The following is a 25,696-nucleotide window of genomic DNA, read 5'->3' as shown; positions in this document are numbered from 1 at the left end:
TATAGTGCAAGATATAAAAAATACATTCCATAATTGATGCCCCTCAATAATGTGGAATAAAATATTATCAAAAAGTCATATGTATCTGTAAAACATACCACTGAAAGTGCAGCATGTTCCATAAAAAATATTTTTGGAAAAAAGTAACCTTATTGTGCAAATGTAGTGAACCATAACAAAAAATAACATAAATTGGGAATTATTGGAATCATACATTTTTTTTGTAAATAAGTAAATGTGGTAAAAAGAAGCTCTAGAAAGGTCTAGAATTGCTTTCTTTTGTCCCTCCTTTCTCCTAAAAGATAGAATAAAAAGGAATTAAAAAGTTATTTTTTCCCTAAAATATCAATGAAAACTGTAGCTTGTCCTATAAAAAACAAGCCCTCACATTCTTATGACAGAAAATCTAAAAATTATGGCTTATGTATTATTATACAAAAGTAGAAATCATTACAAAAAACTATATTATACAAGGCCATTGCTGTAATTGCATTGCCCTTCGCTTTGTTTGTGAAGAGTGCAAAATTTGAAATGTAAAAGATCCATGGATGTTTTCTTCCATTTCTGCTCATAAAGAGTTAATAAAATGTAATAGTAATAATAATAAAGCGCCAACCTATTCCACAGACAAAAGGTGACATCACAGAGTAATAAACTAATCATCAGTTTACACAATAGGATTACCAGATAATTATACTAGTGATTTGGCCAAGGACAATAGGCTGTCACCAGTCACCTACCCAAGGATGTGGGATCTAAGGGCTTTTGTCTCACCACAGTGTGACAATTGGTAACATTAAAGGGGCTCTATAATTGGGAAAAGTCATTTTTAACTAATCACATCCTTGCATAGGCTTTAGAAAGTCTATTCCACACTTACCTTTAGTATGGAAATTGCCTCAGTGGCTTCTGAATAAGTCAGTTTTTATTCATATGCTAATGAGCTTCCAGCCAGCACAGGAAGTTCCCAGCAGCACTTGTTCCTGCTATTATCTCCTATGTGTGTGCTAGCAGGAAGCTGAGTCATCAGCAGCAGCAGCAGCCTGTGCTGTATACACCCATATGAAACAATAGCAAAAGGAGTGCACGATGCATCGTGTACCCAGTCTAATTAGCGTATGAATAAAAATGGACTTATTCAGAAACCACTGAGGCAATTTACATACTACTAAAGGTAGGTGTGGAATAGTCTTTATAAAGCCTATGTAAGGATGTGATTAGTTAAAAAGTAATTTTCCCAATGATAGAGCCCCTTTAAGCTGATCCCAAATGATTGAGGATAAATACATGTTTATGCAAATATAATACTGTATTAATATATCTACATTTACATTTACACCTGATCTTAGAAATAAAAGGGAAAAAGAAATCACTTTTTTTTTTTTTAATCTCATACAACTTCCTTGTTACACACTATTGACAGGAAAGGAAACCTGTGGTTTCTGCCCACTGGTCATGAAAATTGGGGTCCCTTGTACCCCCAAATAAATATAATGGCTAGCAACACATTCACAGCCACTTGTATAGATAGCCAAGTGTTGTACTCAGCCCCCTCTAATAGTCCCCTAGAGCAGTGTGCTGCTCCACCTTGTACTCCATTCCTGTTCTCATTATGACTGGGGGTCCAAGCTTTCGGACCCCCACTGATTACTGAGTTTTCCTCTTTCCAGTAAATAACCCTATTAAGATGTAGATACAACGGATAGGTCTACTAAGGAACAGAATTCATCACATTTCTCCCCGACTCAGAAGGAGGGTCCTATGAAGAAGGTCTAACCATGTACTGTACAGATATCCCTGGACGTTCTGCAGGTTACTGGAGCAGTTGTACGGTAATGGCTATCACGTCCTGAACACCATTATTTATCTATTGATTATTCTGGTGCCAATTTGCTGCTTGGCAAGGGACCAGGACTTGGTGAACAGCTGTCGTAGGCAGCACAGTTAGCACAGCAGTCAGGCAATTTCCTGTAATAATACACAAGTGCTTGAGGCTTGATTAATAAAATTTTGCTTAGTTGGTGTACTTTGGTTTATTGGTAGCTATTTTTATTCTGTAGAACCTTTGAACTTTGCTATAGTTCATATTGAGGTTATAATTCAGATGTTCACACCAGGGACTATAAACCCTTCCTAATGCCTTTGTCTTGATTTTAACCATTGCTTCACTGGTAGAGATGGACGGATAATAATCTGCCCCCTCCCCCCGCCCCGCAGAAAGGTCATGGGTGTAATTGGCGCCCGCTACAGACACTCACTTTTGCTATTGAACACCATTTTTCAGTCTGTAGCATGTACACTTTTGGATTTTGTGTGCTGGCCAGAGTAGGGGACAACCACTAAGACTGACTCTTGTTATGGAAGACAATTTATCCATACATTAAATGGAAAGCTCATAGATAGAGATGGGTGAATCTTTAAAGCATCAGTTCATCTTGGGTTCAGACAAAGTGATCCTCTGGTTCGTTCCAACTTGTTCAGATGGAACCAAAAGTGAATTTATTATACTTTGGGGTCTCACCATAGAGTGCAATAATTTACCACAATGCATGTAACAGCAGCGATTTTCGTTCATCCTCAATTGTTCAATTTCATTTAAAAAAAAACCAAAAATACAAAAAAAAAAAAACATTTTAAAACAATTTGGGTCAAACTGGGCTCAGTTTCAATTTGTTTGCCTGTCTCTACTAATTGACTTAATTTCTCCTGTGGTGGAATAATATGGCATATGATGATGGAACCATGTTGTTTGATTTTCTCTTTTTATTTAGATTATGCGTGACTCAGTTTTTGTTTCTCATAGTGTAATTTTTTGTTATCACCTGCAGATGTCACTATTGTTATAGATATGAAATAGATAGATAGATAGATAGATAGATAGATAGATAGATAGATAGATGCTCCATCATATGCTATTGAAAGATAGACAGGTAGATAGAAAAACAAAACGGCAGCACTCCAAAATATCCAACAAATGTCAATGGGCTAGGTAGATAGAGAGAGAGAGAGAGAGAGAGAGAGAGAGAGAGAGAGAGAGAGATAGATAGATAGATAGATAGATAGATAGATAGATAGATAGGAGATAGATAGATAGATAGATAGATAGATAGATAGATAGATAGATAAAGAGAGATAGATAGATAGATAGATAGATAGATAGATAGATAGATAAAGAGAGATAGATAGATAGATAGATAGATAGATAGATAGATATGGATGGAGAGAGAGAGAGATAGCAGGTATTGAATTCCTTAGACTCAGCACATCAGCAGACACAAGCTATTCATTATAGGATAGACTACAGACCTTTACAGCTGGTAAAGTTAGAAACTTGACAATAAGAGTACATTAGGGAATTTCATCTATTACATAATGTAAACCTATGCTACTTGTGACTGCCACGTTTCATGTTATGATTTTATGTCAGAAGACCTTGAACACAGTTATGCTCCTTGCTTCAGGTATAAAGTGCCAATAAACCACGCTCAGATAAGATGACAGGCAATGTCCATACTCAGATATATCCACACTCACAAAGCAGCCGCGGCATCTGTGATGGTCACTTATTATTGTGTCTGATCTGAGACATCTACCAGCTCCTTGCATCCTGTACTGGACCTGGTTCTCAGTCTCCGTCCTGTGAAGGAACATAATCTTTGTCTCTGGTGATGTCTGGATGGGTGACCTGGCCACAATCTGGTGGATGAGATAAATGTCTTGTAAAAACAGGATGACAGCAGGGAAGTGAGCAGGTGGTATACACATACAGCAAGTATGGCTGCTTTTTCAGAAGAGAGGTTCACATAGCTTTTTTGTTTACATTCAGTGTATGGGGAGGTTTCCTCTGGTGAAGGCACTGATTCTAAAATCTGATCCATTACATAAATGTGTATATGGGATTTTGTGGGATGCCTCTGCACTCATTCATAGTCAATAACACTGTTTCATATAGCGGAATGGTTTCCAAGTCCATACCAAGGACACTCTTTTGGTAAATGTCAGCTTAAATTAGTATCTTTCCATATTTTCATATTTCATTCTGTTCATATTGTTATCTCATGTTAATCTCATAATGACGTAAGAGGGAGGCTAGTGAACGTAAGCTCTGACTCATACCAGTGCCTTACATACACTGTACTGTGCAAAAGTGTTAGGAAAAAATGCTGCAAAGTAAGGATACTGTCATTAACAGAAATGTTAATAGTTTATTTGGTCAATTAGCATAATGCAAAGTGAATAAACAAAATAGAAATCTAAATCACATCAATATTTGGTTTGACCTCCCTGAGGAGGAGAAATCCTCATATGGCCACAACAGAACCCTGATCTCAATATCATCAAGTCTGTCTGGGATTACAAGAGTAGACAGAAGGATTTGAACAGGCCTACATCCAAATAAGATCTGTGCTTAGTTCTCCAAGATGTTTGGAACAACCTTCATGCCGAGCTCCTTCTGTGTGCAAGTGTACCTAGAAGAATTGATACTAGAAAAAAAAACTTGGGAAACGCCTTGTTTATCCTGATAGGCTGAACATGGGCTAACAACCATCCACTTTTTTCCTCACCTACATTGGAGTGCTGCCTTATTTTTGATTATATAATATACATATACTGGCTGGGGTGGGTCTCCAGTATCACTAGTGATTGGCTGCAAGGTCATGGACATAAGGTCTGATCACATGACCATTATTCTTTGCTCCACTGCAGTGGCGTAACCAGGGATGATGGGGCCGAAAGATGAACATTTGACTTGGGGCTTCCCCTCTGACTGACCTCCCCAGAAGACCCCGACCGACTCCCCCACCCCCACATTCCTGCACAAAATATTATGCCCATAGTGGCCCCTGCACACAGTATTACGCCCCATAGTGGCCCCTGCACACAGTATTATGCCCCATTGTGGACCACCCATGAACAATTATTATACTCTGGGGTATAATAATCGGAGACCCAGGGGAGGATACAAAAATTAAAAACATTGTTACTTATCTCTCCAGGGCTCTGGTGCACTCCCTGCGGATGTCAGCCATCTTCAATGATGTATGGGATGCCATGTGAGCAGGGGCTTGCGTCGCAACACATAAGGACACAAACCCGGCCCATGTGACGTCTGGAACAACACCAAATAGGCCCGAAGCCTTCCAGAGCAGAGGTAAGTAACAGTGTTTTTTATGTTCCCTCACCTCTCCTAGCACTCCAGTATATAATACCGCACATTTATGAGGACGTGAAAAGGTCTACTTTATTTTGTCACAGACTCACTTTCAGTGGATAAAAATCAGTGTATAGTCATGTGATCTACAGTCCATGGTCATGCGGTGTACACACAGGTGCACAGCTCGTTATAATCACACCCCAGTAATCAGACATCTGCCTGGTAATGAGCTTTGTGCCCTCTCTGTCTCCTCAGTGCCCTCATGTCTCTGAGGTCATTACTGAGACCCATGACTGGGCCTCAGTGGTCTCAAACACACATCGAACATCATAATATCAAGACATTTCAGTAGACAAGGTATATGTCCTCAGAGATGAGAAGTAATCAGCTGAAGGGCTGCATAAAGGGGTGTGAAGGCCCCTAGATGGGTGAGGACAATTTGCCCTTTTTTAGTTTCTGGCCACATATTTTTATATGCCCATACTGGTGTCCTAGCTCAGGGACTATCTCTGTTAGTCAGAGCAGACAACTGTTGTAAAGAGTATTTTCTACAATGGATGTCTTGCGGGAATCTATATATTACATGGCTACCCATTGATTCATCAAAGCTTTTCCTGGATCAGCTATTGCTTAGGGATTTCAGCCCCCATATCTATGGTTTAATCTGAGTATATTCCATTTACACCAACTAAATTGCACAGGGTGCACAATAATCTTAGAACTGGGGCAGAGGCATAACTGGGGGGGAAGAGGGGGCAGCGGCCTTAGGCCCACTGACACTGGGGAGCCCACCTCAACAAAGTTACCTATAAACTGCATCGGTGTCATGCAGTGCATAGTAGAGGAGGAAGCCACTCGCTTCCTTCTCTACTAGTAAGTAGCTCAGAAGCCACAAGCCACTGCAGGCCTGTGGCCTATGAGCTGCCCTAAGATATCTGCATCCTGCGGCTGACGTCTGTGCGATGATGTCATTTCCCTGCGCCAGAAGTTGGAAGTCCTCTCCATTGAGCACCGACGGAGGTTCCTCCTCAGGGGATGGGAGGTAGGTGAGTGAGTAGCATATTTATTTATGTATTTATTTATTTGTGTATTTATTTATTTGTGTATTTATGTATTTATTTATGTTTAAACAGTTTGGGCATTTATATAGAGGGTGTGATAAAACATATGAGATTGAAATCGGGGGCTTTATACATAAGAATGGACCTTTGGGTATTAGGGGGCTTTAATAAAAGGGGGTATAATTTACAAACAAGGGCAGTGGGGGCAGTATGGGGGAAGCAATAAAGGGGTTTTCCAGGAAATAATACATTTTACAAGTAAGCATTGGTAAGCTTTAAAGAGGACTTTTCACCTCCTGGGGCACATGCGGTTTTATGCCCCGCTAGAAAGCCGACAGTGGGCTGAATTCATCGGCTTTCACGTTCTGTGCTCCTGATGAAGAGTTATCAGTGACGGTACCGTAGTCCTTCACTGTCAGAAGGGCGTTTCTGACAGTCAGTCAGGAATGCCCATCCTCACAGCAGCATCTATTGCTCTGTACTGTGAGAGGGGGCATTCCTTATTGTGCAGTGATGACGGTGAGGGGGAGGAGGGGAGGGAGGCGTTCCTCACCGCTTTCACAGTACAGCGCTATAGGCGCTACTGTGAGGAAGGATGTTCCTGACTGACTGTTAGAAACGCCCTTCTGACAATGAAGAGCTACGGTATCGGCACCAATAGTTCTTCACCGAGAGCATAGAACGTGAAAGCCGAAAGTGCGCTGAATTCAGTAGACTGTCGACTTTCTAGTGGTGTATTACACCGCATGTGCCCGAGGACGTGAAAGGTCATCTTTAATATTTCCTGGATAACCCTCTTAAAAGACAAATTGCAGAGGAGGCTGTGGTTAATGAAACAAGCAAAAAAATATACTCAGCTGTCCCCAGAACTCCAATATCCACTACCTGTGTCCAGCGTATGCTGTGCCTTCCCCACCATAAGTCCTGCACATGACCTCAGCAGTGGCTGGAAAGGACTTGATGATGTCACTCATATACATTACTGGGTTCTTTCCTGCCACCACTGAGGCTACTGAATGACCTCAGAAGTCAAATGTGGCACAGGACTTACAGCGAGAGAGGCATGGCACGCGCTGAAATGGACAACGGTGGCAGACACCAGAGCACAGGGGACAGGTTTTATTTAGGGGAGTATTTATGCAAGAGAGCAGCAGGGGCATAAGTTATACAAAGAGATGTACGAGGGTATAACTAATAATAGGGGAATTGGTCAAAATGAAAGGGGTGTCCACAATAAATAATAGTGCCCCTCAGTGAATAATGACAATAACTAATAATGCCTTGTGTACCCCCATAAATCAATAATTCCTGAGTGCCACCTAAAATTAAAGGGATCGCACAGGATAACCACTTTTTTAATATGAGGCTGGGGAAGGCTAAAAAGATAAAACCTTACTCATCTGTTCTCAGTGCTCCAGTGCTCCAGCACAGTCCAGTCCTGTTGCTCCAGTGTTTTATGCAGGTGGAAGTCTCCGCCACACTATGATGTCCTGTGTCCCTTTCCTTAAGCCACTGAGACTACTGACTGACCTCAGCAGTCATGTGCGACAGGGACCTTTTTTTTCACCTTCCCCAGCCTTATATTAAGAAAGTGGTTATCCTGGACAACCCCTTTAAATTTTAATTTGGCACTCAGGCATTAATGATTTAAGGGGGTACACAGGGCATTATTAAATAGCATCAATTATTCAGGGGCACTATTATTTAAAGGGGGCACGCAGGGGTATTATTCATTTCCTGGGGATTTTTATATTACAAATTTTATAAGTGGGGTAGCAGCAAGACTGGGACATTGTGTAGGTAAGGACAATATGGATGAGGTGTCTAGAAAATTGAGTAGCCAAAGATGTCTGCTGTAAACTTTACAGAGACAAGTCACAGCTGGAAGAAATGGTTATGGCGGTCCAGATGGGAGAGATGAGAAATTTGAATGATCACAGTAAGTGACGTCACCTGTAAGTCACTACATTGTCCTTGTATTGTATTTATCTAAATGGTCTTTACAGATCTGTGTACAGCCGGTATATACCACTATACGTCCATAGTATAATGATGATATGGGTATACCTGAGTTTGGGGCCCAGTTAGATGTGTTCACTCTCCTGTACTGACCCCCTAGCTACATCTCTGAACTGGGGTATTTGAAGAGCTCAACGGAAAAATGGCCTAAGTCCAAAAATCAATATTGTGAGAAAAACGAAATTTAAAGTTTTAGCCTAAAGCAAACGGGCATTATTGTGGAATATATCTATCCAATGTAATCAGCTAATGAACACTGTTAATCCTAATCATAAATTATATTATTTATTAAAAAAATTGCAGCTTCATGTATAAATATTATTTATTTAATATTATTAATTAATTACTACTATTATTAAACGATGAAGAATAATAATTACCTGCCTCCCTTTTCGGCGCTAAATATGTGCAAAAGTCGATTTAGAGCCTTTTAAACAATAAGACAAAGTTTTTACACTAATATAAACAACAGACCGGAAGTTACGATTTCAATGAAAAAAATGACCAACGAGAGTGAAGTAAGTAAGTTTGTATTGGACTTAGGCCATTATTCCATTGAATGTAAATTCTTCTGCATTGAAATATATGGACTTAGGTCATTAATCCTAGGTACCTTGTAAACCCAATGCATAGAACGAGGTACAAAGAAGCTTTCTAGGTAATAATTTGAAATATGACAAAATGTGGACTTAGGCCATTTTTCCGTTGAGCTCTTCATTTGTTTTTAGCATAACGGTTTTTGAAATATCCCACCATATGCAAACATAAAACTAATTTCCCAAGATCCAATTTACTCAGTTACTGCTATGTAGGATATGGAACTAGCTTTAAATATCCCACAGACAGGAACTTGTCACTGGCACAGGGAAAAACAACAAAGCCAGGTTATATATGGATACTGACTATTCTTGGTCTCCGATCTCAGGGAGATTTGGAAGATGGTCAGTAGATTACATCCTCCTGCTCACCGAGGAGAGAAGGATGTCTGGGGCAAGAGGCATCATGTGGACCAAGCAGGAAAATGTTTGGCTTTTATATTAAAAAGAAAAACCATTAATGGGACAAGACAACACAGACGATAAATGTTTAAAGAGCATCTGACAAGCGACATTGCTACAACATCCACCTTACTTCTAGTTTGGTCGGCCACTAGTTGGAGAGGATGAATGAAGAAGTGGCTGAACATGAGCATTGCCTGCTCTACACAAGTCTATATATTAGTATGTTGACTTTCTTTTAATTGAAATTGTTAGCATAGTGGCCATTGAGAAGTCTTATATTTCCATATTCTGGCCAGAGATTTCCACCTTATGCTGGCCATATACATTAGATGTTTGTCAGTTGCTCCCATAAATTGTAATAGGCTCTGTGGACAATCTAATATGCTATTCAGAGGCCTCACCCATTGGGGTAAAGTAGGACAATTACAGGATCCGATTTGATTTTCTTTACCAGGTTGTATCATGAAAAGTTGATATTGATATGGAGCCATAGAGATTTGGCCTTAAAGGGATTGGTCACTTTCAGATCAATATTGAGAGACAAATGTTATTGTTTGTACAATAAAAAGATATACAATTTTCCAATATACTTTCTGTACCAATTCCTCACAGTTTTCTAGATCTCTGATTGCTGTCATTCATTCTGTTACTTCTAGTGGATAAAACTCTGACCATGGTCATGTGATTTACAGTTCATGGTCATGTGATGAGCACACAAGTTCCCCTTGTTCTATTTATTTTTGATAAGTGATGTCTATATATATATATATATATATATATATATATATATATATATATATACATATTAAATCAATAAAGTTTGATATATTTTTGATATATTGACTGCTTTTAGTGTATTGAGTGATTCCGGCTCATTTTTTCTTTTCGGTTGTCACATAAAGATCCGTGTATAGGAATGGTGCTGTTTTGGAAGAAGAACCATCCCGTGAAATGAAATGAAATGAAAGATTTCTTGGACAATTTTTTTAAGTTCTTTTAGTTATGTCATAAAATATGATCAGTTGCACACTAATATACACTAGGCTTAGTGATATTAGACCACATACAGACAGTGTTTTTCTGAGATTTCTTGGGTTTACCAGATAAAAGCATTCTGGGGGCCCAGCTTCAATCATCCCACACAAAATAGACCATGATACTCTGAAAAGTCTTCACCGGACCATTATAGTCCAGTTTTAGAGCCTGGAGGATCCACTGGGACTCTGATGGGCCAGGTGAAATACTTACATACACTTCTTACTTGTCTCTGACCTTCGTAACACTTAAGGAGTTAAAGAGTAAAAAAAAAAATCTTAATTGTTTTGTAAATTGCTTGAAAAAGTTTGACCTCAGGAAGAAGTGACTCTCGGAGTCGGGCACATACAGGAAATGGTTGATACTGGCTGATTTGGTGGAGGTTAAATTGTTTGTGCAGAGTTGTATTAAATCTCTCAGCAGTTAGTCATGGAGGAAGCGCAGAGACTGGAGATCATGCACATTCCGCACCGCGCTAAAATAAGAGAATTGTCCATTCATCAGCCAAGACAAGAGCTGGCTAATAAAAGCTGCCCTCGAATTAATGCTCAGGCCCTGCCTACATTCATGTAATACACTGCAAGCTGCCATGCCTGCCTTATTTTAGCTATGCAATAAATTCTCTGAAGCCACAAATAGCTTTGTAGTGCTTGTTACAACACATGGGGCTAAAGAATAATGGTGGGAATATATGTATACACCTAAATCTAAATCTAATCTATCTGTGATAGATAGCTAGAAGAGAGAGACAGAAAATGTCACATTTCCCGCCATGCCCCTTTCCGTTTCAAACTCACTTGCTAGACTAGTCAGAAAAAAAAGCTAAACTAGGAGAGTTTAATGGTGCCTGGTGTACAAAACATGGAAAAGTCGCACTATTTTTGTGCACGAAAATGTGCAACTTTTTAATGTTTGGTACCATAGATTTCCTGACAAGCACATGGCCCAGTGGAGGGTATACCTGATTTATGAAGAGGGACGCTCATTTAAAGAATAGTTTGTGACGTCCTCCATTTTTACACCACCTGCTTTTGACAAGCAGGAAAATCGGTATCAAACTAATGACAGTATCTTATAGGGTGCCTTCTACATTTTCCAAAGATGTCTTTTTTATTCTACATTGCAGCTCCATTTTAATAAGTCAGGATTTTATTCTTACGCAAATTAGCTGCGAAAGGCTTTAGGAGCATTTCTTCTCCTGCTGGGTTTTCATTGTTTGCTCCTAATGATCACCCCTAATTGCCCCCAGCTCCTCCCCCATTGTTTTAGTGACATTTTCCACTTTGTCACAATTTGCCTACAGTTAGGGGCAGTTATCTGGAGAGCAGATGCTGCTATTTCACATAATACTGTTTGTGGGACACTATGGAATAATATAATATATTGGAGGGTGGTATAGGACATTATACTGAGTAGAGGACCACTATGGGACATTATAATGTGTAGAGGGCCACTATGGAACATTATACTGTGTGACTGGACCATTATAGAACATTATACTGTATGAGAGGCACTATGGGACATTATACTGTGTGAAGGGCCGCTAAGGGACATTATCCTGTAAGGGGGCACTAAGTAGGCAGGGTTAGTTTATACAGACACATGGATCTTTGATGTGAAGAGGGGGGGCACATTTTCTGAACAGCTTAGGCCTCATTGAACACTTAATCTACCTTTGTCTAGACTGGATACCATTTGTAAAGGTCTGGATACCATTTGTAAAGCCACAGCCAAAAAAACGCAGCAGAAGAGACCATGGCGGAAGCGCATTGCGTTTTTGCCTCAGTGTTTTTCACAGCCTCTATTATACCTATACAGATAACACCAGCATTTCAGTAGGTATAATTGTCATGCTATGATTTACAAAAATTCCATACAATTTGCAGGTAATTGTAAAACACCGCTTTTTCGCAACATGGGTCTCCGGCCTTACATGGGCCTATTATCAGGTTAGTTATTGTAAACTACTGTGGTAAATGCTTAAATGTTTAAATTGTAGAGAAAGGAAAATGTACTACTGACAAATGCAAACTATATGGGGAAGATTGTTCATCCATGCCCAGTAGCAATGATCTGCTTCATGTAAATGTAGCTAGGAAGTCTGAACAATGTTTTAGCCATTCGTTGTAAAGGAAATTGAGGCTGGTTTATCATTGCTTTTGCATATGTTTTTTTCCTGTTTTGCATCTTTGATCTTGTATTTGCCTAATTTATTACTAGCTTGCTCCTTTTTTTATTGCATGTTTTTTTCAAAACTCACTTGAAGTGTGGGTGTGCAGATGGTGCCTAGGTGTACAATCCACTTCTTGGCTTTAGAAATGCACCAAAACTCCTTAGGGCTAGTTCACACGGGGACATGGACGCTGATTTTGACAGCAGATTTTGCGGCCAAATCAGCGTCCATACAATGTCCACACTATGTGAACTGCTCCATCGCGGTCGCGGCTTTCACCTCCGCTGTTGGCTCAAATGAATGAGCCGACATGGAGGGCACTGCGGCTGGGCGGAAGCCGCGGCTCATCGCGAGTGGCTTCCGCCCGAAAGATAGGTCATGTCGCTTCTTTTTCTGCTAGCGAGCTAGCAGAAAAAAAAAAGCGAGCAGTTCACATAGGGATACATTGTATGGACGCTGATTTGGCCGCGAAATCCGCTGTCAAAATCAGCGTCCATGTCCCCATGTGAACTAGCCCTTAGTGAACTTTGGTACCCTCTACCTGGAGAATTGCAAAACATTTATTAGTCAGCATGAAACATTTTAATAAATCTGTGGCAAAAAATAAGTCAGGCCAGAAAAAAGGCATAAAAAAAATCATGAAAAATCATCCCAGGTACTCCTAGTTACTAAGAGCATGCCGAGATTTTAGAAATGGCAAGGAATTACAGCACTGGGGGATTTTATCATTTTAGTCTTCCAGTCAGTAAACACCCGGATGGCACTGCCTGGCAGAGCATTGCCCTATTTCTGTGGCTGCTCTGTGATCAGCCAAATATGTTGTGTTTTCAACTAAAATGTGGAGCCACAGAAGATGAATTACTGGAAGCTGAGGCCATTCATTTAGCAGCAGTGAATGGACCTGTGACAGCGTCAAAAATAACCCACAAGATAAATGTGAAGCGGAAACTGTCACCTCATCTTCCTCAGTATGAAGAGGTGAATAATAAGACTGGGAATAACTGCAGGAGACATCGCCGCTACCCAAGAAAATAGCCTTGTCTTCAAGATTCTCTACTGTTATAAAAATAACCACTGTTTTCTAGGAGGAATATGAATTTACCCACAAGAGGGAATGGAAACGTCACTGGGAGGTCAAGGACTTCAATACTATGGGATTTTCCTCTTAAATTAGTTTGTTTAACCCAGTTCCAGCCAGTGCATAAATGTACGGTGGCAGCAATACTATAATGCACAGCATGGCACGCACAGGCACAGTAAGGGCTAGTTCACATGTGAGTATAAGGGGAGGTTTTTGACAGCGGATTTCGCGTCCAAAACCTCCCCTTATAATGGTGGTCTATGGAGACCGCCGGGCTTCTTTTCTCCGCTAGCGGCTTCTGCCCGGCTGCAGCACCCTCCATGTTGGCTCATTCATTTGAGCTGACAGTGGAGGTGAAAGCCGCGACCGCGATGGTCGCGGCGGGCGGGTTTTGACAAGAGAGAGACGCGGCTCGCCGCGTCTCTCTCTGTGTCAAAACCCGCGCGGGCAGTTCACGTGTGAACTGACCCTAAGTATGCACACAGACTCACCACGGGGAATGGGATTGATATTCACTGATATTCCTGCAGCAATGGCTGGGATCAGTGCAACCTTTCATTCAGACTAATATACCGTATTTTTCGGACTATAAGACTATAATGAGGGTGCGTCTTATAGTCTGAATGTGGGTGGAGGAGTGGGTTTGCAGCATGGCCGCGCTACTGCCACCGCTGGTTTTCTTCAGCGGGAGTAGCGCGGCAATCTGCAGGCCCCGGCAGCTAAGACAGTCCCCGGCATCTGCTGTAATAGACCGGCGGATGCCGGGGAGTGTCTTAGCTGCCGGGGCCTGCAGATTGCCGCGCTACTGCCACCGCTGGTTTTCTTCAGCGGCAGGAGCGTGACAATACTGCAGGCCCCGGCAGCTAAGACACTCCCGGCATCCGCCGGTCTATTACAGCAGATGCCGGGGACTGTCTTAGCTGCCGGGGCCTGCAGATTGCTGCGCTACTGCCGCTGAAGAAAATCAGCGGTGGCAGTAGCGCGGCCATGCTGCAAATCCACTCCTCCTCCACAGGTCCCGGCAGTCAGTTAGCCCCCCCCACCGGCCCCATACCTTTAGTGATGCAGGCCGGCTCCTGCACGGCGAGGCCGCAGGAGCCGACCTGTTCCGATGACAGCCGGGAGCCTAATGAAGGCTCCCAGGCCTGTCATAGATATATATTACTATTGCGGCTGGTCTATGACCCTCCGCGATAGTAATGTATAGAATCTCCCATAGACGGCAATACACTTGTATTGCCGTCTATGGGACTTGCAATCAAATGATTGCAGGTTCAAGCCCCCTAGGCGGGGGATATTAAAATAGTAAAAAAAAAAAAAAAAAAAAAAAACACTTAAAAAAAATAAAATAAATAAAAGTTCACCTCCTTTCCCTAGAATACATATAAAAGTATAACATTACTGTGAAACATACACATTAGGTATCCCTGTGTCTGAAAATGCCCGGTCTACTAATATTTTTATGTACAGTGAACGTCAAAATCAAAAGTGCTAAACTGCCGGGTTTTTCTCTCTGTTTTGCCTCTGAATTAAATAAAAGGTGATCTAAGCAATAAACATTTCCCAAAATGGTATATCTAAAAAGTACACCTGGCCCCACAAAAAAAATGCCCTATACCTCCCCGTACAGCTGCAGGGTCACCTGTCAATGTGGCCTTGCAGCTGTTCCAAAACTACAACGCCCATATATTAAATATTTTACCATTTTTTGCCTGAAAATTTTTTTTCCCTATTTTTCTCCTCTAAAACCTGGGTGCGTCTTATAGTCCAAGCCATATTCAGTTAAATAATCAAAGAGTAACAGATCGACATGTTCTCATCTCATGTACCTGCCATGATCTAAAGAAGGGTTACAGAGACCTGCAAATGCATTGTCTGTGGACATTTTTATTAAAGTATTGGTATTACCCCAATAGTGAGTAGCATATTGACCGTGTGCTAACCGGCTGCCATAAATGAATGACACGGGCTGCATATGGGACACACACGGATGTCTCTCGCGTGCTGCTCATGCACTGGACATGCTTCCGTGGCCCCTTTCATTCAATGAATAGGCTCCACCAAAGCAGAGCCGCAAAATCAGACAAGAATAGGACCTGTTCCATATTTTGCAGCCCAGACAGTTGACCCACACACCTGACCTTGTAATTCACGGTCATGTGTATGGGCCCATAGAAATGACCAGTCATATGGTTGTCTGCAAGGAGTCTAAGGGGCCATTCAAGCAGAGTTTTTTGGCGAGGAAAAAATCTGCTTCAGGCATTAGGAAATTTGCAAGTTCCTCGTGGATTTTTGCCAATTCCACGTGGATTTTCTGCCTCCCATTGACTGCGTTGGTTTTGCTGGCAGAATCCGCCTGAGGGAAGCTTCTTTTTCTGCTAGTGAAAAAATAAAAAGCTAGATGAACCCATAAAACTCTATGAGGGGAGGGGATGTGGTGTTTTTTCCATGTGGATTCTGACACGGATTCAGCGTCAAAATCCTCCCCAAAAAACTCTGTGTGAATGGAGTGGTAAGAGCAGTAAGATGCAGAAAATGGTCATGAATTTATGTATTGGTATGCTTACTTGTCAATCACTGTCTTTTTTATATTATAGTTTGAAGAAGTAGCATTGATTGATGTCTGTATGAAACAATATCTTAAAATCACGGTGAATGAAAAAGCCAACAAATAAAAAAGTCTTCTTATAAAATGATACCATAAAATATGTATTAACTAATAATACTACATCTGTTTAAATAAGACTGCAGGGTGACTTTTGGAAATTAAAAAGTTAACTATGTTTTACAAATTTGGCTATGATGCATGTCCATCCAGGAGATGAAATATTGGTTAATTAAGATCAAAATAACTAAAGCTCTGCCATTTTATTTAAGAAAAATAAGAAAAAATAGAGAAAGAAGATTGATTTTAAACTTTTTTTTCCTTTAAAGGGAACCAGTCAATAAGAAAATGCAGTCTTATGTATAGACATATTATGGAGAAGGAGAAGCTGACTAGATTGATATATAGTTTTATGTGAAAAGATTCAGTATAACTTGTCATTTATCCATTTATTTCTCTGCTTTTTCTATGGTTAGAAGGAGTCCAGTGGGCGGGTCCTACCAGTGACTGATAGTTATCTCTGTATGTACAGCCGTAGAGAGGAGGTTGTCATTCACTGGTAGGACTGCCCACTGGACTCGGTTACATCTTCTAAGCATAGAAAGAGAAGAGAAATAAATGGATAAACACTGAATTTTTTCACACAAATATATATATATATATATATATATATATATATATATATATATATCAGTATAGTCACCTCCTCCTGCTATATAACATGTTGACTATAAGTTAGACTGGATTTTCACAGTGATAGGTTCCCTTTAAGTCCTTGTCAAACTTGGAACTGTACAAAAAATTTGCATGGTAAGCGGGAATTATATTGTTTTCACAGGATCTAATATTGTTTTCACAGGATCTACTATCTACCCTAATTGTCTATCTATCTATCTATCTATCTATCTATCTATCTATCTATCTATCTATCCTGCTCAAAAAAAAAATAAATGGAACACTTAATCAACACAATGTAACTCCAAGCAACACTGATTGACAATCAATTTCACATGCTGTAGTGCAAATGGAATAGACAACAGATGGAAATTATTGGCAATTATTGAGACACAATAAAGGAGGGGTTCTACAGGTGGGGATCACAGACCACATCTCAGTACCAATGCTTTCTGCCTGATGTTTTGGTCACTTTTGAATGTTGGTTGTGCTTTCACACTGATGAAATGATCAATGTGAGCTATGACAAGAAGGTTTGCTCTGTCTGTCAACGTAGTGTCCAGAGGCTGGAGGTGCTACCAGGAGACAGGTCAGTACACCAGGAGACATGGAGGGGCCGTAGGAGGGCAACAACCCAGCAGCAAGGACCGCTACATCCGCCATTGTGCATGGAGGAACAGGAGGAGCACTGCCAGAGCCCTGCAAAATGACCTCCAGCAGGCCACAAATGTGCATGTGTCCACAGATGGGGGTTGTGCTCACAGCCCAACACCATGCACACTTGGCATTTGCCACAGAACACCAGGATTGGCAACTTCACCAGGTTCACACTGAGCACATGTGACAGAGTCTGGAGACGCTGTGGAGTGCGATCTGCTGCCTGCAACATCCTTCAGCATGACCGGTTTGACAATGGGTCAGTAATGGTGTGGGGTGGCATTTCTTTGGAGGGCTGCACAGCCCTCCATGTGCTAGCCAGAGGTAGCCTGACTGCCATTAGGTACCAAGATTAGATCCTCAGACCCTTTGTGAGACCATATGCTGGTACGGTTGGCCCTGGGTTCCTCCTAATGCAGGACAATGCCAGACCTCATGTGGCTGGAGTATGTCAGCAGTTCCTGCAAGATGAAGGCATTGACTCTGGACTGGTCCGCCTGTTCCCCAGACCTGAATAGGATTGAGCACATCTGGGACATCATGTCTCACTCCATCCACCAACGTCACATTGTACCACAGACTGTCCAGGAGTTGGCAGATGCTTTAGTCCAGGCCTGGGAAGAGATCCCTCAGGAGACCATCCACAACCTCATCAGGAGCAAGCCCAGGCGTTGTAGGGAGGTCATACAGGCACGTGGAGGCCACACACACTACTGAGCCTCATTTTGACATGTTTTAAGGACATTACATCAAAGTTGGATCAGCCTGCAGTGTGTTTTTCCACTTCAATTTTGGGGGGAACTCCAAATCCAGGCCTCCATTGGTTAATACATTTGATTTCCATTGATGATTTTTGTGTGATTTTCTTGTCATCACATTCAATTTTGTACAGAACCAAGTATTCAATGAGAATGTTTCATTCATTCAGCTCTAGGATGTGTTCCCTTTATTTTTTTCAGCAGTGTATTTGTCTCTCTGTCTGTCTCTCTATCTGTCTGTCTGTCTGTCTATCTATACACTGTATATGTCATTGTACAAGTATGGCTATAATTTTTCTTCACTCCCTCCCAATGTCCTTGCAGAGAACTGCAGAGAAGAGACAACATTGCTATGAGGAGACTGCAATGCAGAGCAAGTGACGTTTTGATAGAGAGCCATTTCTCAAAAACACACCTCTTGCAGAAATGTGACTTACTATTAAGCTGTCACGTGTAGGCCTGATCTCCTTCCCAAACATCTCATTATACTGCGGATCTCCGCATCTACACTGCAGCCCTTATGCTAATTGAGGATCATTTGTTTGCATACAGATTCAGTGGCAGAGCTCCCCTTGCTCTTATATGTTGCAGGTCCCTCTATACTAGTTCATTACTAGTACCCGGGATTGGCTTGCAGTTACTTGACAATTTAAGTCACTAAAATGCATATTCATCTGATATTTTGATCCAATCTAGATTCAGCACCCACTCACCAACCACATATGGATCAATGCCACCCAGTACTGCGAGGCATCTGAACTTCAGTTATACTGAATCTTTTCACACAAAACTATATCTCAGTCTAGTCTGTTTCACCTTCTTCCTAATATGATGTCTATACATTTGACTGCATTTTCATGGTGACAGGTTCCCTTTAAAGGTGAAAAAAGTGTTTGTTAAAGAAAAACATGTTATGTGGTCAAGTTAGGATGGATGTGGTGTGACTTTTGGAGTTCCCCCTTTATTTGACGAAATTCTGCAGAGGTTCATGACAGTAATTGGGAAGGAATTATTGGCCAAACAAACTGGGAATTCCTTATGACGGAACATGGAACATCAAATCTTCTGGAATATGAGGCCTGGTTGCTTATTCCATGTTCTCCCACATTAGAAATGTTATAGGCCTGTATTAAAATATAGCACATGTGTCATTTGTAAAGGAACACCGATTCCCCGGAGAATCTCCTTAAGAAAAAGACTGTCACTGATCTAAAACAACAAACATTTGTAATCCGTTTTTCTAACAATAGACTAAAAGCATGATCTACATTTCATATAATGACCCTTCTCTTTGGAAAGACTACCCTCTAGCAGACAGTGTTCTGGGTTGCAGTTTATGTTTCTTCCAAAATTTTGGATTTACAGTAGCTTTCCAGTGATGACATGGCCTCAGTTTCTATGTACCAGGACTTGCTGAAGCACTCGTTGCTACTATTGGATAGGGGCCACCAGTAGAAAATGTACCGTAATCCCCTTTTCTCTTCAAAGCATTCTTATACATGTGATTTGTGTTCTGGTAGACTTGCTGCTACCCTTTTGGGAGATGTTGTAGCTGGCCCACTTATAGCTTCCTATCTGAACAGCCAGAGTTGTAAATTTGGTGGTTCCTCCATCCACTTGGACCCTCTAATTTCAAGCATACTATTGGATTTTTACATAAAAAAATGAGAAATTAAAAAAAAATTGTACCATCTAAAATTGTTAAGTTTAGAATAGGTCAGTAATGTAAAGGTCCTGGAAATACCCTTTTAAGGAACGGTGCACATGTTCTAAATGATAAACCACTTAATTATTTTCTAGCTATTAAATATTGACACATTGCCACACCACCTGCACATATAACCCCCCCCCTTCCCCCCGTGCGCGCTTACATGAGGAGGGTGCAGCAGGTAGGTATTTCTATTCACCCAAGATCTTCAGTTACTTGGCTCGTCTGTCATATCGACTAACTTTTTTCTGCATATACAATGGGGCTAATAACTGTGTTTGTTCCAGGATGCTCCTTTTTTTGGAGCATTCTAAAAAAAGACGTGTCCATCACTGCCTCTTATTGAAACAATGTAAGGCAGATGATTTCGGGTGGGATTTAGAGCTGATTTTGAGTCATAATCGGCCTCAAAATCAGCTGAAATTCCACTGTGTGAACCTACCCTAAAACTCCTCTGATTAAAACATAGCAATAGCTATTATGCCATTGTGACATACTTATCTAAGTCTGTCCAGTAATTCAAGAAATATGCTGACATAGCGCTGCAGTCAAAGAATTTCACTGTATTTTGAAGTTTTATACATGTTTTAAGACCTTTTCAGCCGTCAAATGACCTCAAAGTGCCAAAGACAGGGGAGCTGTGATACATATGAGTCATTATTTGGATGGCCTTCTATGTACTTGGTCATGGAAACAGTATCTCTTTAAAGGCGCTATTTAGTCCAGTGATGGCAAACCTATTAGAGACCGAGTGCCCAAACTGCAACCCAAAACCCACTTAATTATCGTGAAGTGCCAACACGGCAATTTAAACTTAATACTGTGCGGATCCACAATTGTGGACAGATACGGACCCACAAATTACAGTCATGTGAATGGGGCTTTACAGTGCTTTCAATAATACATACAACTTTGTGCTGAAATGTAATGCTATCTGCATTTAGTACTTTGAACAATTAATGTTCACTATTTACATCGCACAGGATCTGTTTTATAGTGACCCTGCAATGTTTTTACATCCTGTACTAATATCATGTCTGTTATAAAACAGATACTGTGTGATATAAATAGTGAGGGGACCCCAGAGAGTATTATATGCTCCGCCGTGCCCCCCTACAGTATTATATGCTCCACAGTAGGCCCCACACACAGTATTATACTCTCCACAGTACCACAGTAGCCCCCACAGTGTTATATGCTCCACAGTAGATCCCCACACAGTATAATACGCTCCATAGTAGCCCCCTCACAGAATTATTTGCTCCACAGTGGCACCCACACACAGTATTTTATGCTTATCAATACGCCCCCAGTATAATATGCTCCTCAGTACCCCCACACATAGTATTATATGCTATTCAGTACACTCCACCAGTATTATATGCTCCTCTGTACACATACCCCCAGTATTATATGCTCCTCAGTACACCCCCTCCCACACATAGTATTATATGCTCCTCAATACACATCATCCCCGTGTTATATGTTCCTTAGTATATATCCCCTCAGTATTATATGCTCTTTAGTACGCCCCCCCCAGTACTATATGCCCCTCAGTACGCATCCCCCCAGTATTATATGTTCTTCAGTATGACTGACACTCACACACACACACACACACACACACACACACTCACTCACTCACTCACTCTTATACTTACCCATGAAGAGCCGCTGGCGTCCACCTCCTTTTGACTTACGTCATTGCGCCTATGTCGGGGGAGAGGTACAGTGGTAGCAGTTGCTATTGGGCCTGAGACCCCGATGCGACCTTAACGGTCCCTCTGATACATAAAATACACCACCATTCTAAATGGCAAAATATAAGTGGGAGCCTCATTACAGATTTTGCATTAGGGCCCAGGAGCTTCAAGCTTTACCTTTGCCAGTGACCGGTGCTCCATTCATGTGTACGAGACTGTTGGGACTGCAAAACCTTACTGGAATCGCAGAATTATAACAGCTGAAACTTTTTGATTTACATTCAGTCAACACTGGGTTCCAGAACTTTTGCACAATAAATTTGCATTTGGTTACCGTATTTTACGGACTATAAGGCACACTGGACTATAAGGCGCATTGCCCATGAGCTCCTTATAGTCCGTCTCGGTTCATATATAAGGCGCACCGGACTATAAGCCGCAGTCCGGTACGCATTATATGTTATTGAAAGCGGCGGCAGGCAGACTTTGCCAGCGACCGCTTAACCCCCCGCGTGCCAGCCGCTTCTATTGGAAGCGCTCGGCAGGCGAGGAGGGGCTCTATCAGCAAAATCATGCTGATAGAGCCCAACCGGAAAAGTTATATTAAACTACCCCCCCCCCCCCCCCCCCCGTTTTAAAATAAAACCCTGAAACAGAATGTGAAACTTACCGAGCGGTGCAGGGTGGGCGGGCATTCAGGCCTCCTCTTCCTCCGATGTTCCGTCCTCCTCCTCCGGCGCTTGCTAACTGACAATGGCCTGGGCGCATGCGCAGTAGCCATAGTAGAAGCATTATGATATTGCGCATGCGCCCAGGCCATTATCAATTCGCGAGCGCCGGAGGAAGTGGTCAGGACATCGGAGGAAGAGGAGGCCTGAATGCCCGCCTGCCCGCCCTGCACCGCTCGGTAAGTTTCACGTTCTGTTTCAGGCCGGCGTGACAGCAGGGCTGCCGGACACTTCCCATTCATTTCTATGGGAACCGGCATGCGAGCGCTCCCCATAGAAATGAATGGACTGCTTTTTTCCATTCATTTCTATGGGGAGCGCTCGCATGCCGGCTCCCATAGAAATGAATGGGAAGTGTCTGTCCATTCATTTCTATGGGGAGCGCTCGCATGCCGGCTCCCATAGAAATGAATAGGAAGTGTCCGGCAGCCCTGCTCCGTAGTGTGAATGCACCCTTACGGTGCCTTTTATGTATGTATGGAAGCGGCACGCAGACTTTGCCGCCGCTTCCATCCATATATAAGTCGCACCGGACTATAAGCCGCACTTACGATTTCTGAGGAAATCGTAGGTTTTTATGTGCGCCTTATAGTCCGGAAAATACGGTATATAAATGAACATTATATAGCACATACTATGGATATTTAGTGGAGGATAACTGTGTACATTAATCTGATCACTAAAGTGTATTTAGGATTATGCTATTGGTGAAATGTCCTTAGATACAGGTTATCAATATCAGATAAGTGGAGGTTCAACATCAAGCACCACCACAGATCAGCTGTCTAAAAAGGCTGCAGTGTTTGCATACGTATAACTTGATGCTCCAGGGCCCCAATACAAAATCTGTTATGGAGACTCTACTTATCCTGAGTCTTGTATAATACTGGTGTATTTTTATATTTTGGGGCCTAGTAGCAATTGCTACTTACGCAGCCTCGTATAGCTACACCCCTGAGTGTTTGGTTGAGTACTGCAACTAGAGATGAGCGAACACTAAAATGTTCGAGGTTCGAAATTCGATTCGAACAGCCGCTCACTGTTCGAGTGTTCGAACGGGTTTCGAACCCCATTATAGTCTATGGGGAACATATACTCATTAAGGGGGAAACCCAAATCCGTGTCTGGAGGGTCACCAAGTCCACTATGACACCCCAGGAAATGATACCAACACCCTGGAATGACACTGGGACAGCAGGGGAAGCATGTCTGGGGGCATAAAAGTCACTTTATTTCATGGAAATCCCTGTCAGCTTGCGATTTTCGCAAGCTAACTTTTCCCCATAGGAATGCATTGGACAGCGCTGATTGGCCAGAGTACGGAAGTCGACCAATCAGCGCTGGCTCTGCTGGAGGAGGCGGAGTCTAAGATCGCTCCACACCAGTCTCCATTCAGGTCCGACCTTAGACTCCGCCTCCTCCGGCAGAGCCAGCGCTGATTGGCCGAAGGCTGGCCAATGCATTCCTATGGGTATGCAGAGACTTAGCAGTGTTGAGCCAGTTCTGCTCAACTACACCGTGTGCCGGTCAGCCCATCTGATATAGCAGAGCCGAGTGTGCACACTCGGCTCTGCTACATCAGATGTAGCAGAGCCGAGGGTGCACTGGAACCCCTGTGCAAACTCAGCTCACGCTAATAGAATGCATTGGCCAGCGCTGATTGGCCAATGCATTCTATTAGCCCGATGAAGTAGAGCTGAATGTGTGTGCTTAGCTCAACTACTCCACCGGCGTAGTTGAGCTAAGCACACACATTCAGCTCTACTTCATCGGGCTAATAGAATGCATTGGCCAGCGCTGATTGGCCAGAGCCGAGGGTGCACTAGAACCCTTATGCACACTCGGCTCTGCTACATCTGATGGGCTGACCGGCACATGGTGTAGTTGAGCAGAACTGGCTCAACACTGCTAAGTCTCTGCATTCCCATAGGAATGCATTGGCCAGCCTTCGGCCAATCAGCGCTAGCTCTGTCAGAGGAGGCGGAGTCTAAGGTCGGACCTGAATGGAGACTGGTGTGGAGCAATCTTAGACTCCACCTCCTCCAGCAGAGCCAGCACTGATTGGTCGAATTCCGTACTCTGGACAATCAGCGCTGTCCAATGCATTCCTATGGGAAAAAGTTTATGTCACAAAAATCACAATTACACACCCGATAGAGCCCCAAAAAGTTATTTTTAATAACATTCCTACCTAAATAAAGGTTATCCCTAGCTATCCCTGCCTGTACAGCTATCCCTGTCTCTTAGTCACAAAGTTCACATTCTCATATGACCCGGATTTGAAATCCACTATTCGTCTAAAATGGAGGTCACCTGATTTCGGCAGCCAATGACTTTTTCCGATTTTTTTCGATGCCTCCGGTGTTGTAGTTCCTGTCCCACCTCCCCTGCGCTGTTATTGGTGCAAAAAAAGCGCCAGGGAAGGTGGGAGGGGAATCGAATTTTTTTGGAGTTTGCCACGTGATGTTCGATTCGAATCGAACACATCGAACAGCCTGATATCCGATCGAACATGTGTTTGATAGAACACTGTTCGCTCATCTCTAACTGCAACCTCTTTACCTCTTAATAAGCACGGCGCCCTACATTGTATAGCAGCTGTGGTTTTGCACCTCAGACCCATTTACCTGAATGATATATTGACCTGATATTGATGACCTATCCTATGGTCACCAGTATTGAAGTCCTGGTATTGAAAACCTTAGGGCTACTTAGGCCTCTTGTACATGACTGTATGTAATCTTGGGTTCAATAAAAACAGCACAATGACATGTGGCTTGGTATCCGTGTGTCATCTGTGGTTTCCCTGACCCATACATTTAAATGAATTGACAGAGCCGCAATTACGGAAATGTATATGATCTGTTCCATAATTTGTTGCTCTTCAATTCAGCCCATACACACAGCAGCAAAAACTATGGCAGTGTCTTTGGGCCCATTGAAATGATCTATTGTGGATCTACAATTGCAGATCAAAAGTACGTTCCAGTGAAGAAGGCCATACCCAGTCTATCAGGGTGGCTTCATTCACAATTTGCTTTAATTCTGAACAATACAGATACCATTGTCAAACCAATAGCCTTTCTCACCAATAAGCATACTTAGATAGAAGCCACTGGGCTGGAGGGCAATCTGTGTAAGGGTATGTTCACACTACTGTTATTGGCATCTGTAGCTGTCATCCTTCATAAGATAAGAGCAAAGGACATTAACAGTAGTAGAGTATCGGACACAGAAGGAGTCCCCTGCCGCTTGAATCTATTTCCATTGACTATAATCTAAACAACATGTAAGATTTTTTCTTCTGCCAGAAAATTTTTAAAAACACAACAGAAGA

Source organism: Leptodactylus fuscus, chromosome 6, assembly GCF_031893055.1.
Source record: "Leptodactylus fuscus isolate aLepFus1 chromosome 6, aLepFus1.hap2, whole genome shotgun sequence".
NCBI classification, from domain to species: domain Eukaryota; kingdom Metazoa; phylum Chordata; class Amphibia; order Anura; family Leptodactylidae; genus Leptodactylus; species Leptodactylus fuscus.
This window is presented reverse-complemented; position numbering follows the sequence as displayed.